General features: G+C 34.3%; 1 pseudogene; it reads left to right on the forward strand.

Annotated features, from left to right (window-relative positions):
- The first annotated feature begins 11,595 nt into the window (after positions 1-11,595).
- Positions 11,596-13,475, forward strand: LOC114074903 (annotated as a pseudogene).
- The last annotated feature ends 622 nt before the right edge of the window (positions 13,476-14,097 follow it).

Here is a 14,097-nt window from a genome sequence, read left to right on the forward strand (position 1 = left end):
AAGTTTGGTAGATGGGAAAGGGAGCTTGATAACTAAGAGGGGGAGTATTTTGGTAAGCAGGAGTGGTATTTTGATAATTGTGGGATAGGTATTTTGGAAATCATCTTATGCATAACAAGACATTTATAAACTCTGTGAAGGTCGAAAATGACCTTGGTGTGGCGATGATAACCTTGGGGTTTTCTTCCCCTCATAAAAGATAGTGGACATATCTTCTCTTTTCTTCTTTAACAAACCCTAGGATCCGGGTGAGGCAGCAAACAGGAAAATCTTCCCGGTTCTCAATCCGTCTTCGATAGTCTCACCTACTTTGACTATCTCAGCAAACTTTGCTCCAACGAGCAACATGATTCGATCATAATATTTGGGTTATTGAACCCGCACGAATACTTCGACGATTTACTTCTCAGACATAGGATGTCGAAGTCTATTTCCTCCTTTCGCCATATATCTGCAAACTCTGTGTAGCTTTCATTTGATTTCTGCTTCATTTTTTTCGAGGAATAATGGTCAGGAACGATCTCCAATTATAAGAAAATTGTTACATAAAATCCTTAACTAGTGAATTCTAGCTAGGCCACTGTGTTGTTTCATGAGATGTAAACCACTCTAGACCCTCTCCACTCAAACTTCGGCTAAAAATCTGCATCAATAAAGCTTCATGTTTCTCAACTCCCATGAGTTGGTCATAATAGGTCCTTAGGTACTCAAAGGGGTTCCCTATTCCTCCAAAAACTTCAAATTTTGGCACGTTGAAATCTTCCGGGAGATCAAATTCGAGAGAATGCACAAGCCCTCATAGCTCAAACTAGCGACCTCAGAAATACACTGCAACTCTTTCATTGCCTTTTGAATCTCTTCCTTTATATCTATCTTTTCAGCCACTTTCTTTGACCTCTACTCCCTTTTTTGTTTATCATAGTGGTCGAGCTCGGATCCATTAAAGTCATGCTCATTGGGGACGGGGATTCGGATAATGGTTTTTTGAGGTAGGGGTGGAGTGACTGAGGGACTTTAGGAATTCAGGATAGTTTGGTAATTTTGGGGGAAAGTTTGGGGGTTAGTATGTTGTTTTTGGTGATGGAGGGAACATTGGGGTTTTAGGTGTTTTGGTTTTAAGGGGTTGTACTGGTTTGGTGGTTGGCCTTTTGTGGGGGAGGTGACGCTTGAGGATTGATATTTTGAGGAGGGGTAGGGCTTGATTGCAGGCGGAGTTGTATTGAGGATTCTGGGTGGTTAGGTCGATGATTGAGGGATTATGAACATGAGTAGAAGGTGAGTTCTGAGCTTGTTCCACGATGAAGAAGGAAAGTGAGACAGAGGCCTTCCGTCTATTGGAGCATTGACACTCAAATCGGAGGAGGCAAATCTTGCTTTCTCTGCATCTCAACCCTCATTTCGGCAATTTGTTGCATCAGCTGCATGATTAGTTCATTTTGATCAGCGATAGCGCGTTGAACGACCACAACATCAGTAAGAGTGATTGCTTCGTTTTTATCACCCGTTGCCTCTTTTCTCTTAACTAAGCCTTGGCTGGTAAAGGAATCTGTAGGACACTTAGATCTTGTTAAATATGGATGATCAGCCAGTTTATCGACATAGAACAGTTTTGATTACCTGTTGAAAAAAACAACTCAAAGGCAAATTCGATGATTTAAGTTCAGGATAAATAATGCTAAATATTATATAGAGATCATGTAAACACATAGGAGTTTCTTTGTTTGAGGACATGCTATCCCACGAGTAATAGAAACCCATTTTGGACAAGCAGGAATTTTCTCCTTTTTTAAAATTTAAGATTATCTCAGAAAGGTTAAACTGTATTGAGCAAAGGTCTTCTTGTTGCGTCTCTCCTGTCTGTTAATATGAACTCAACATTTCCCTTGTAGAATGAAAGGGAAAAGAAAATTTCAAAGGATAGGGGTTGGGCCTTAAAAGGCTGCCTACGTATCTCGCAAGGAGAATTCAGGCCCTATGTAATTCTGATACAAAAGAAAATTCTCATTTTTTTCTTTCATTTATCTTCAGCGATTACAAGGAAAGTGAAATACAGACAATAAAGATTCTAAATTATAAAATGTGACTATATCCTACCATTCTTCTTCTCACTTCTGCATAAGCCACGGGGAACAAACTCAATTTGAATTTTTCCCTTGTTGACGAGGGATTTCACGTCGTAGAGAAACCAGAGGCATCTTGAAATGTTTTGATCCATGGCATCATGTTAGGGACAGGGCTTCTAGATTTCTATCCCTACAAGATCAATCGCTCCATCATCCTTTCGGATAGAGGCCAAGACCCCTTTCTGAACCAAATCACGATAAATTTACAACAATGTTTTCTTGAATGGCATAAAATAGTGACAATTAAACAGGGTGTGCTTGGTTACTGGCACATTGGATCCGACTAGTCATAGGTAAGGATAGTGTTCTCAGCCCACATATGCGGGATCTCTCCAGTGTTGATTAGGTTGTAAATTGCTTGCTTAAGCTCTGAACATTCCTCTATAGTGTATCCTCTTAAAATCGGGTTGAAGGCATACGTCTTATTCATAGAGTTCTCATGCCCGAACCCAAAAAAGATTCCTTTACAAGGCTTCAACACGTGTGAAGCCCTAAAATGTTCGTAAATGAGAGTACACAACATGACCCTTGCCCCCACGCTATGGGTACGCTCCGGAAGAGTGATCCATTTCTCTCATCCTTTCATATGTCCCAGGAAAGGAGGCATGTAGATGATATACTTGTCGTACAATATCTTCTTCAGTAGCTCCAGGGTGAGTGTCTTTAGGACAAATATTAGCTTCTTGATTGGAGACAAAGCGTTTCCCGCGTACTATCTGAAGCCTCCTAGTCACAACTTCTATCTCTTCATCCACGATGGTGTGTCTTGCCATCCTATCTGTCAAATCCTCGGTTAGTGTCATAGTTTCGGCTTTGAAGACTATTGTGGTGATTTCAACTTCTAATCCCCTTTCTCTAGTTTATCGGATCTCCTGCATAATCAGTTGCAATTTTCTCTACAAATTTCTCTAGTTGGTTCCATCTCGGTATTCTTTCTTCTTTACATAGTGACAATTTTAACTTTCCTAAAGTGATAGAGTAATGTCTTAGAGTTTGGTAGTAAGAATTTACTTTGTAGTGCGAAACTCAAGACTCATGGACTTTTGGTCGGAAGTTTTTGGGGTAGTGACTTGTATTTGATGTTGTAGAGATTTTCTGGAAATTTTGAAACTGAGTAGGCCAAAATTTTCTCATTCAAAGAAAGAATATCACATAAGTAATTAAAATAGATAAGCGACTATCGCACATACTAAGCAAGTTAGGGGACCCTTTTGTGCCAAGGGTAGGCCTAGCGCATTTGAAAGATGTATACATGGAATTGAACCATTTTGTTACCCCAAGAAATTTATGCATAAGACATAATGTTGAAAAGGTGGAACACAAGTAGGAAAAATAGAGAACAAACAAAAAAATTAAGAAAGGAAAGGCCCACGCAAGGGTCATTTGAAAAGCGTACCGAATACAAGAAAGGCAAGCCCATGCAAGACCTAATAAAGACAGAGATACATATAGAAAAACCCACACATGGGAAAAATCCACTACGCCGTCCCTGATGTCCCTAATTTTGTGTTTCTTTTCTGTGTCTTGTGCTATTGAAGTGTGCACCGCAGCATCAGTAGGTACCCCTCTCTCCGTCGTCTTTTTTCTTCCCAATCTTTGAACTTCATCATGTCAATCTTATCTTTGACCCATGAGTTGAGATTCCCAAGATCGTTCCTCAATCTTTCCAATTCCCGAGTTTCACTCTCAAGAGTGCATTGATTTTGGAGAAATTAATTGTGCATTTCTTGAACTTCCCGTTTTACTTCTCTTAGCTCGACCACATCTTTGGACTCTTTGTCCTCCATATTGCAGTAATTTATTGGGACCGGAAAAGAGATATCTCGTATATTGTTTTTCAATCCTTATAAGTATATCATACCCAGTGTGAAACCAATCTGAAGAAATAGTGGCTTTCTTCATTCACAGTGCTCTTTTCCATTCCCTCAGTATCTCGGAAGTGTAGTCCACTTTATCATCTCCAATGTCAAAAACATAGATACGCTGGTATGCATACGGAGGCGTGGTTTGTCTTCTCCCGAACTGTCATAGGACATGGAAGGGTGCGTAAGGAAGGATTCCCCGAATACCTGGCAATGGAAGAACGAGTTGTCTGTAGTACCTCACAACAACATCTTTTGAGATAAAGCGATCGAGCATCCATTGGATATCTTCTTCCGTTAGCTCGGAAAAAATCTGATCTCCCCCTAGTCCTTCTGTTCTCCAAATTTTCCCAAAACAGCATATCATTCAAATGTGTCATTTCCGTCCCGAATTTCCTCAACTATTGGGATAATTTTCATGGTTCCGAATAGGTATACCATCCTTTCATTGTCCCAATAACCGGTGAGTACTTCAATCAATTCAGGCCACCCAACCATAGGACAAGTTTATTCAGGGGCCGCACATATTAGTTGAGGGTTCTTCTGTGATCCCCATTGAGGTCGTTATACCATAACCTGAGCAAAATCGTAGCTATCACTACCATGTCGAATTTGGGAAATGGATCCATACCTAAAAACTAAAACCCGGTTAAGATTCCCCACCCCAAATTAGGTTTCCACACATACATCTTTTAAATGTCAAATAACGTGATATGTCGTTAGGTCGGGGACCTTGGACATGATTTTGGCGGTTTTACTTATGGATTTAATACACCTTGGGTATTAATCCGTCTTAGGCTAATTCTTAGACTTGGATGTTGTTTCGCTCTACTCTAGGTTGACAAGAATTGGTTTAGAGATGACGGTTACCTGAGTCGAACAAACAACGGGGTGAAGATTAATAAACGACGTTGGATGACCACAAGACAACTATTCGTTTATCACTTCCAAAATGTTGGCTTATATGTTTTTTGAAGGACAATCGTGGTAAGTCACATAACTACCTTTGTTCTAATGCTATCTATTTGCTATTTGGCTGAGTTGATGTCATGAGATGCAACAGTTTGTAATACAACAAATAAATAATTGAACACATATATACAAACAAGTTAATTTTAAGGTTAGAACCATTAAAATCCCCAACAGAGTCGTCATTCTGTTTTATTTTAAAAATATATTAGTCTCCACTTAATTTTTATAGAAAAATTGGTTTTCAATTGATTAAAACGGGGAATCAATTGAAAATATTTGAGGGAATTGGGGGTTCTTAGAAATATATTAGGAAGGTTTTAAAGGCACCTAAAAAATCCACTAATGTTGTTATCCGATAATTAATTTGTTTGGTTAAAATGAATTAACTTGTCTTGAATAGAAAACTAAAACTACTTTTTGTATAGTTAGAATCGTTTTAAAAAGGAATATGGAAATATTGCCCTATTAAGCGAGATATTAGCTTGCAAAATAAATTTTTTTAGTTCATTTGAAGTTGACCGATTTTATTTGAATTACTTAAGGAAATGGATGTCCTTGGGGATTTGAACTTCTCCACATTAAGGCTTACGACAAATATTGACAAGTAAGTAAATGCAGTAAAGTAAAGAGGAAAAGAGAGTTAGGCCTAGGTCTGTTTTAAGTCCGCTTGGGTCAGTACTTGGGCCTCTTTTCATTTTGGGCCGAAGGTCCAATTCTTGCCACCTTTGTACATGTCCTAAGCTAAATTTTGAAATTTATCTCTTTGGGTCTTAGGCTCATCTTTCACCTATCCTAAAATTCTAACATGGTAATGATAATAGCTAAAGACAAGGGCTTAGGCCCAAAAAATAACAAAAATACAAATTTGAATAAAAGAGTGGGCCTTTGACCCGATCTTTCTGATTCTCCTCCGACTCTTCATTTTACAACTCCAACACCTATGCATCTACTTTTGGGACCTGTTTCTTGTTTCCATTGACCGGCTAACTCAAGAGATAATTGGGCCTAGGTGGCCCAATATAGATGCAAATGAAGAAGTATTTGAGTCTTAATAAGACTCCACCACCGATCACATGCATTTCACAACAAACAATTGTGCGTCAAAATAAAATTCAACTTAAGTACATGTTGTTTAACTAAACGAAAAAAAAAAAAAGCAGAGACGTGATAAGCAAGGGTGAGGGCCATTCACAGAGTTGAATTTAGATCATAATCACCTAAATATTGAAGATGTACCACAAACTAGCCTAGTTTATAACTAACAATTACGCTCATTAAAACTGTAAGAGACTACCTTCAAATAAATTGAGTGCCAGACAAATTAATTTAACCAAAACCAACAACAAAATAGAGAAACTTAACATTTTGTAAGTGAGAAAAGATCATGGCAGAGGAGAATGCATTATAACCATTTTTAAGAATAAATGACATTGCTGGGAATATCATTCCAGATAGCTCAACCAACAATTTTTTATTGACGAGCTACAGCAATTGCACCTATTAAAGCAACTAAAAGGATTATGGAAATAAGTTCAAATGGGAGAAAAAAATCTGTTGATAAATGAATTCTCAAAATGAGAGCAAATAACAACAATCTGTTCTCTTAACATAACATTCATATTTCAGAAGAATTTCAAAGAAATCTTACATGAACAAAATAACAGATCATTACGCTATCACACATATCAAATTGATGAGAACTCAAACAGCTAAGGCTCAAAAAATGTTGGACATCATATTACACTATGGCGAGCATAATGAAACACATAGACTCATAAAAATCGACCCACGAGCTTAAACATTAATCAATTAAAAGAACTGTCATACAATAGCCCTAACAAGATTGAGCCTAAGCTATATCAATAACAATATAGATACGAAATCGAAGGTTATGACGCTAAATGAAAACGAGATCATAATCTACTCCATGAAACTAAATTAGGCTTAAACAGCTTCCCCATGTTCATAGCCAAAAAGTGTACAAGCAATGATGAAATAAACAAACCATGATAACATCTAAATATCAAACACTTCAGAAATATGATAAGAATAAGTCATAAAGCAACATATCGGCAGTCATTAAGCTGATTTAAATGCTGAAAACTAAAACACCATCAAAGACACTTAAATATAAAAATAGAGTTCACCACAAAGAAACTTCAAATTGCCAACATATTTTACTAACAACTTTAATTGGTTAATATTCTACTAACAAATTACCAACATATTTCTAACCGAATAATATTTTAAAACTTAACAACGAAATTTTAACAGATTAGCAACATAAATCCTACTAACTAAGTATTTTAGTTGGTAAATACGGTGGGAAAAAATTGCGTCAAATTCAGCAACCTTCTATCAATGGATTAACAACATAAATATTACTAACACACACCTTTTGTTGGTAATATTACCAACGAAGTATATATCGGTTGGTAAATATGACAAAAAAAATTATATAATTTATTACCATATTACCAAGGAATTACTAACCAAACATTTACCAACGATAAGATTTTGTTTCTAAATTTACCAATCAAATATAAATGTGTTGGTAAATTAGTAACGAAATGTAATTTGTTGGTAAACTTGTCAATTAATATCAAATTAGTTGGAAATTTTATCGACGAATAAAGATTGTAGTTAGTAAATTACTAACATCATTAAAATAGTTGGTAATATACCAACCAATCACTAATCCATTGGTAAATTTACAAACATATTAATTATTAGTTTGTAATATTACATATGAATGTTTAGTTGAATAATAAGTATTACCAACTCTGATAAAATTTATTGGTAAATAATTAATTACTAACTTATATTTTAATAGTTGGTAAATTTACCAATTGAAGTTAAATTTTTTGGTAAATCAGTGTCTAGTGTTGAGACTTTCATATTTAGTTTGTGTCATTACACATTTTAACAATTAAATATCAAAACTTGACTTTGTTCAATATTTGTGGTAAACATGCTCAGAGTAGTACTCCACCAATGTCGTTAGCCTTGAAAAGTCGTTTTTATCTAACGGGAAGGTTGGTTCATGTTTAGAGGCTTTAATTTTTTTGTTTGTGAAGTTAGGTGTTTTAAATTTTATGTTTAGGCCAAAATTTGACTTTGGTTGATATATTTGTAAACGTGCTCAGATGAGAATTTCGTTAGCGTAATTAACTCCAAAGGTCATTTTTTATCTAGTAGGATGGTTGGTTTGGATTTTGAGTCTTTCATTTCTACTATATGACTTAGGTGTTTTAACATATAAATTTAGGTAAATATTAAACTTTGGTAATTTGATAACGTGCCCATATAAGAAATTCGTCAATGCAGTTAGATGCGAAAAGTCATTTTTGATGTAGTAAGATGAGGATTCGATTTTTAAAGCTTCCGTCTTTAGTTCATGTCTTAGGTATTTTAGCTTTTAACTTTTGGCCAAAATTTTACTTTAGCTAATATTTTTGGTAATGGTGCTCGAATTGAAATTTGGTTACCGCAATTAGCCATATAAATTCAGTTTTGAGCTCATAGGATGGTTGGTTCAAGATTTGAGAATTTTATTTTCGCTTTGTGTCGCTAAACTTTTTAACTTTTAACTTTTGACTAAAATTTGAATTAGGTCAATTTTTTTGGAAAACATGCTAAAATTTGAATTTCGTCAGCACGATTAGCTAATGAGGGTCATGTTTTCACTTTATAGGATGGTTGGTTTGGATTTTTACGTTTTCATATTTAGTTTGTACCGTTAGGCAATTAACTTTTAACTTTTAGCAAAAATTTAATTTTGCTTAGTATTTTTTGTAACGTGCTCTGATGAAAATTCAGTCGGCTCGATTAGCTTCAAAAAGTCATTTTTATACCTAACAAGATGGTTGTTTCAGGTTCTAAGACTTTCATTTTCAGTTTGTGCTGTTAGGCGTTTTAACTTTTATGTTTTGGCCAAAATTTAGATTTGGTTAATATTTTTGGTAAACGTGTCAAATTAAATTTTTTGATATAATTATATGTGTCATTTTGAGATTAATTTAACTTGTTATTATAGATTTTACATTGTTTCATTTAAATATAATTTATAAAATTTATTAATATTTTTGAATTTATATTCGTGTTCTTAGATTCTTAAATGCAATAAATAAATAAATATTTTACTATCGAATAATCATTTAGTTGATAATTTGATCATATTGTCAATTAATTACTAACCTAACATTGAACTTGAACTATATAATATCAATAAACTAACAATCAATTAGTAAATTTATCAGAAAAATAAATAATCATACTAACATATTAAAAAATTATTACAAACAAGGGTTGTGGTGTAGTGGTAAGTACTCCTGCATCCTTAACCAAGAGGTCTCAATTTCGATTCCTGTTGGGTACATAATCATCTTTATTAAGTAGTGCCTTACCACCTAATGTGGGACTTTTCAGCAAAAAAATTTATCAACTCTTTCAATTTGGTAGTAAAGGTACTAACGATATACTAACCAAAAATTAGTTGGTAAATTTACCAACGGAAATTTCAGGGCCATATTTCAAAAGTTTGTAACATCTTCGGGTGTTTACCAACTGTTTTTTGGTTGGTAAGTTTACCAACAAATTAAAATCAGTTGGTAATATTTACTGACGAGCTTTTTAGCAACAGATTAATATAAGTTGGTATTTGGTTGGTAACTCGATTTGCCAACCGATTTGATCAATTTACCAAGAAGAGCAATCACCTCTTACCGGGCAGCGGAGTGGAGACACTGACGAGCTAGGATGAACAGCGACTTTTACCAACAAATGGAAACTAAAAAACGAACGATCAACCAGAACTCTGCAGAATCTCAGACTCGGACGAACTTGAGAGAAAATGATTTAAAACGAAATAGAAAGTGTGATACTACGACCAAAACTAAGTTTTCTGCCTTGAACGTCTCACTATATTTTCCTTTGGTTAGTCTTTTCTTTATGTAGCTTCAATATTTTAACTAAAATTTTTGACTAAAAAAGGTCCTCCCTTTAGATAAAAAGAAAAGACGTTTAGATAGAGGGAAATTTGAGGTTTTTACCTTTTTGGGGGAAAGGGGTATATTTCGGGTGAGAACTAGGGCAGAATTGGAATCCCGGAATCAAGTCTCAATTCAAATTTTCCAAGGATGAAGGAACAACTGGTTGTACGAGAATTCAAACCAAATCCGCACGAAATCCAGGCGACAGGGCAGCTTGGACGGCTTAGATCGATCAATCGTCCTTGAGTGCTACGTGGCTTCATTTCTAGGCGAGCAAGGATGAGTAGACGCAGATGGAAGGAATCAAAAGCAAACTGTAAAAGCATACTGGTGAGGAAGAAGACAACACATAAAAGAGAAATTGGTCTTCTTTTCCTTGTATTTTGACAGAAAAGGCGTCATTTGGAGTTGTTGTTGCTGCCCTCGTGAACTCGCCCTTGTGTGAGGCGCGTCCAAGCGTCACTGGTGTCACTGCTTCTCGACACTGTACAATTGTTTCTAGGTTTCTTTTTGTTGAAGGAATTAAATAAGACAAATTAATATTAATTAATTAACGAGCTTCTTAATCTTAACGAAATAAAATAATCAATTTTAATTGTAAAATGATTAAAGCATCAACTTACATCATCACTATAATTAAAACTAAACTAAATTAATGAAAATTTTAACTTAAAAGTGCAAAATAATTTCGTGACGACTTCAACTATTTATGAAACATACTAATCGAATATATGTACCTATATAAAACACATTAATTATTTAGAATATCACACAAATAAGTAAAATCATTTTAAAAGCTTCAAAACAAAGATTTTAGATTTTCCATAAAACCAATTATTTCAAACTGTTTGGAAATTAAGGAGCTCAAAAGTTAATTTCTATCATGGCGGGTCAAAATTGGGTGTCAACGGGTACTTTCTTGATCATTTCAATATATAATTTAGTCGTGTTGGCTTGAATTTTTGCAGAAGAAATTAGTGAAGGCAAAATGAGGCATGCCCAACAAGCTAAATCTTCTTGTATAGGAAGAGTGGTAGCCAAAGAAATGGTTATGACTTATCAAAAAGCAAAAACATTTACATCTAAAAATTCATTCTTCTTTAGTTTTATGCAATCATTATATGTGTCTCCAGCCAGAGGCCCGATGCAATTGGTAAGATAGATATTCGTGGATATTTTAGTTATCTATAACTAATCCCTGACTTATTATTACATGATGATGAATCTTTTGTTCCATATGATAATGCATCCTTCAAAACTGACATAGCATAACATTGTCAGTAGCTACAAATTTTTTTCAACTAGACAGAGTAACATTGTATTTCAAGTTTCAAACAATAGACAATGTACTGTAAAATGAACTCTTAGAATAGCAAACGCGAAGTTCAGTACTGGTTGGAAGGACTTTGTGTTGTACAACAACCTAAAAGTTGGCGATGTTTGCATATTTGAATGGACTCAAACTTCTGTTCAATGACATGATATTTCCTTCTACTAAATGTATTTAAGATTGCTTTATCACTTGTTTAGTTTCCTACTTTAAGCTCTTATCTATATTTTGTTTAGCTACTATGTGTTATGTTTGTTCCTTTTGAGATAATGTATATCTGGATCTCTATGCCTCTCTTTCTTATGTTAGTTGATGAAATGTCTGATTTACTGTGCAAGAGTAAAGGTGCGCGCATTCAGCTCATAAATATCATTCAAAATAGTTTTATCTATTTTACTGTTCAACTCAATTTACTCACCTAAAATGAAGAAGAGGGAATGTTGTACTACTGGATTGATAATTCCATATTTCTTTTAGTAAGTGTTTTAATTTTATTGTTTTAAACCTTTTTTCACTATCATTGCAATTGAAACGGAAGTAATCTCTCGTTATAACGCTTTATCTTGGGATGCGTACAAGATTATAACGCTTTATCTTGGGATGCGTACAAGATTAATGAAACAGAAGTAATCTCTCGTCCTTAAAACGTGAGAGTTGAAAGGTATATCCATTACATATTTTTTCTTAACTAGTCTCTCCTTCGTTTGGGACGAAACTAGGCAAAAGAAAAACCTACTCATAAGGGCCAAGCAAATTAGGGCCATACCTTATGCATTTTCTTATTGGTGTGGTGGTGTTTTCCTTCCTTTGTGGCGAGAAGATTGAAAAAAACTCACACCATTGTGACAATATGGGGATTACCCTATTTTAGTATTTCAGAATACATTTGCTTCTTTTTTTGAAAAAATATAATTAATATTTTTATTTTTTATTGGATTAATTTTAAAAATTTAAGTTTAGCAGACTATCTTTGGATTGGAGTAGAAAACTTGTATTAGTAATGTTTTGATGTGAAAAATGCTCATACAATGCATATGCCTTTTACATATTTCACATTTATGAATTAACTCAAAAACATGTATTGCTCAAAATTTATTTCAATATCCTAAAAAATATGATATTATAAATTTAAATATGCTTCTACAATTGCCGCACATTTCACTAATTATTTTAAGTATAACGTACAATATTTGTGTGAGTATAAATAAGTGGTAATAGGGTTAGGTGAACGAGTCTTTAATAGAAGTTAAAAGAAAGAAAAAGAAAGAAACAATCTTTATTTATTCCAAGACAAAGCAATAGTAGTCACATTCACGTGAGTGTATGTCTGCTTTCCTCGTGAGACAAGCATTGCATTGTTCTCGTGAATCACACTCCTATATATAGTAAATAAGTTCTTCAACAATTTCCCATCCTACCATCGATCATGGCAAACAAGTTCTATGGATCTTCCTTATGGAACTTTTCTCCCAACAATCCTAAGTTCATCCAAACCATTACTTTATCAGATTAATTACTTTGTCTTGTAAGTAATTAATTGTTATTTTATTCCTTGTAATTGTTGATTTATTCCACACTAATTATGTTGTATGAAACTAAATTTATCATTTCTTTTGCACACAGAGGATTCCAGTGGTATTTGCTGAAAGACATTGCAAGAACATGTTGAACCACGTGTTTCTTGAGGCTCCCAATGAAAAAGCATGGGAGGTTGAAGTGGAAAATTCTCAAGGACAAATTTGGATAGCCAAAGGATGGAATGATTTATGTGGCTATTACTCAATAAGCGTCAGGATCTCATTAGTCTTCACATATAACCCGCCTTCTCACTTTGCTGTCGCTATGTATGATTAGAGTTCAAAAAGAAATTGAATATCCAATAGATCAAGAGAACGAATCAGATGAAGAAGACGAAGATATTCGAGAACTCCACGCTAGTGTTAATGTAATCATATAAGAAGAAGATATTCCATGTAACCTTCAAGCTAATGCTAATGTAATCGAGGAAGAAGAGGAAGATATTCCAATTGACCTTCAAGATAATGCTAATGTAATCGATGAAGATATTCCAGTCAGCATTATCTTCATCAATTACATTAGCATTATCTTGAAGGTCAATTGGAATATCTTCCTCTTCTTCCTCGATTACATTAGCATTAGCTTGAAGGTTAATTGGACTATCTTCTTTCTTCTATGATTACATTAACATTAGCTTGGATGTATGGAATATCTTCCTCTTCTTCATCTGATTTATTCTCTTGATCTATTGCATATTCAGTTTCTGTTGAACTATGATCATATATAGCGACAACAAAGTGAGAACACGGGTTATATGTGAACATTGGTACCTGTAAACTAACTATGGATTATATCAATTCCACTTTTTATATGAGAAAAGTGATACCAAGATTTTGGTATAGAAATAACACTGATCTTAGATAATACTTTCAATCAAATACGAGATACGTTTGACCTCAAAATCTATAATAGGATAGCCCAATTAATCCTTTGAACCAAATGATCCGCATAAAGAATTCCTTTTTATATCTTACTCTAATGAATTGCAACCATCTTTATGATTTTTTTTTTAAATCCACCATGAAATATATTTTCGATTGTAGCCTTCAAGTAATTAATGTGTGGTAAATTTTTCATTTCCTGTACCAAGAACATGCTTGGTCCTGTTAGAATTATTAAAATATCAATCTCATCCAGACAAACTACAAAAACTCATGCTTCAGGAGCAGAATTTTTCTCAAATTCTAGCGTTTCCACTATAGCTAATCAATTTTGTTCTACCTAATCCCTCTTTAATGATC

Source organism: Solanum pennellii, chromosome 1 (assembly GCF_001406875.1).
Source record: "Solanum pennellii chromosome 1, SPENNV200".
Lineage (NCBI taxonomy): Eukaryota > Viridiplantae > Streptophyta > Magnoliopsida > Solanales > Solanaceae > Solanum > Solanum pennellii.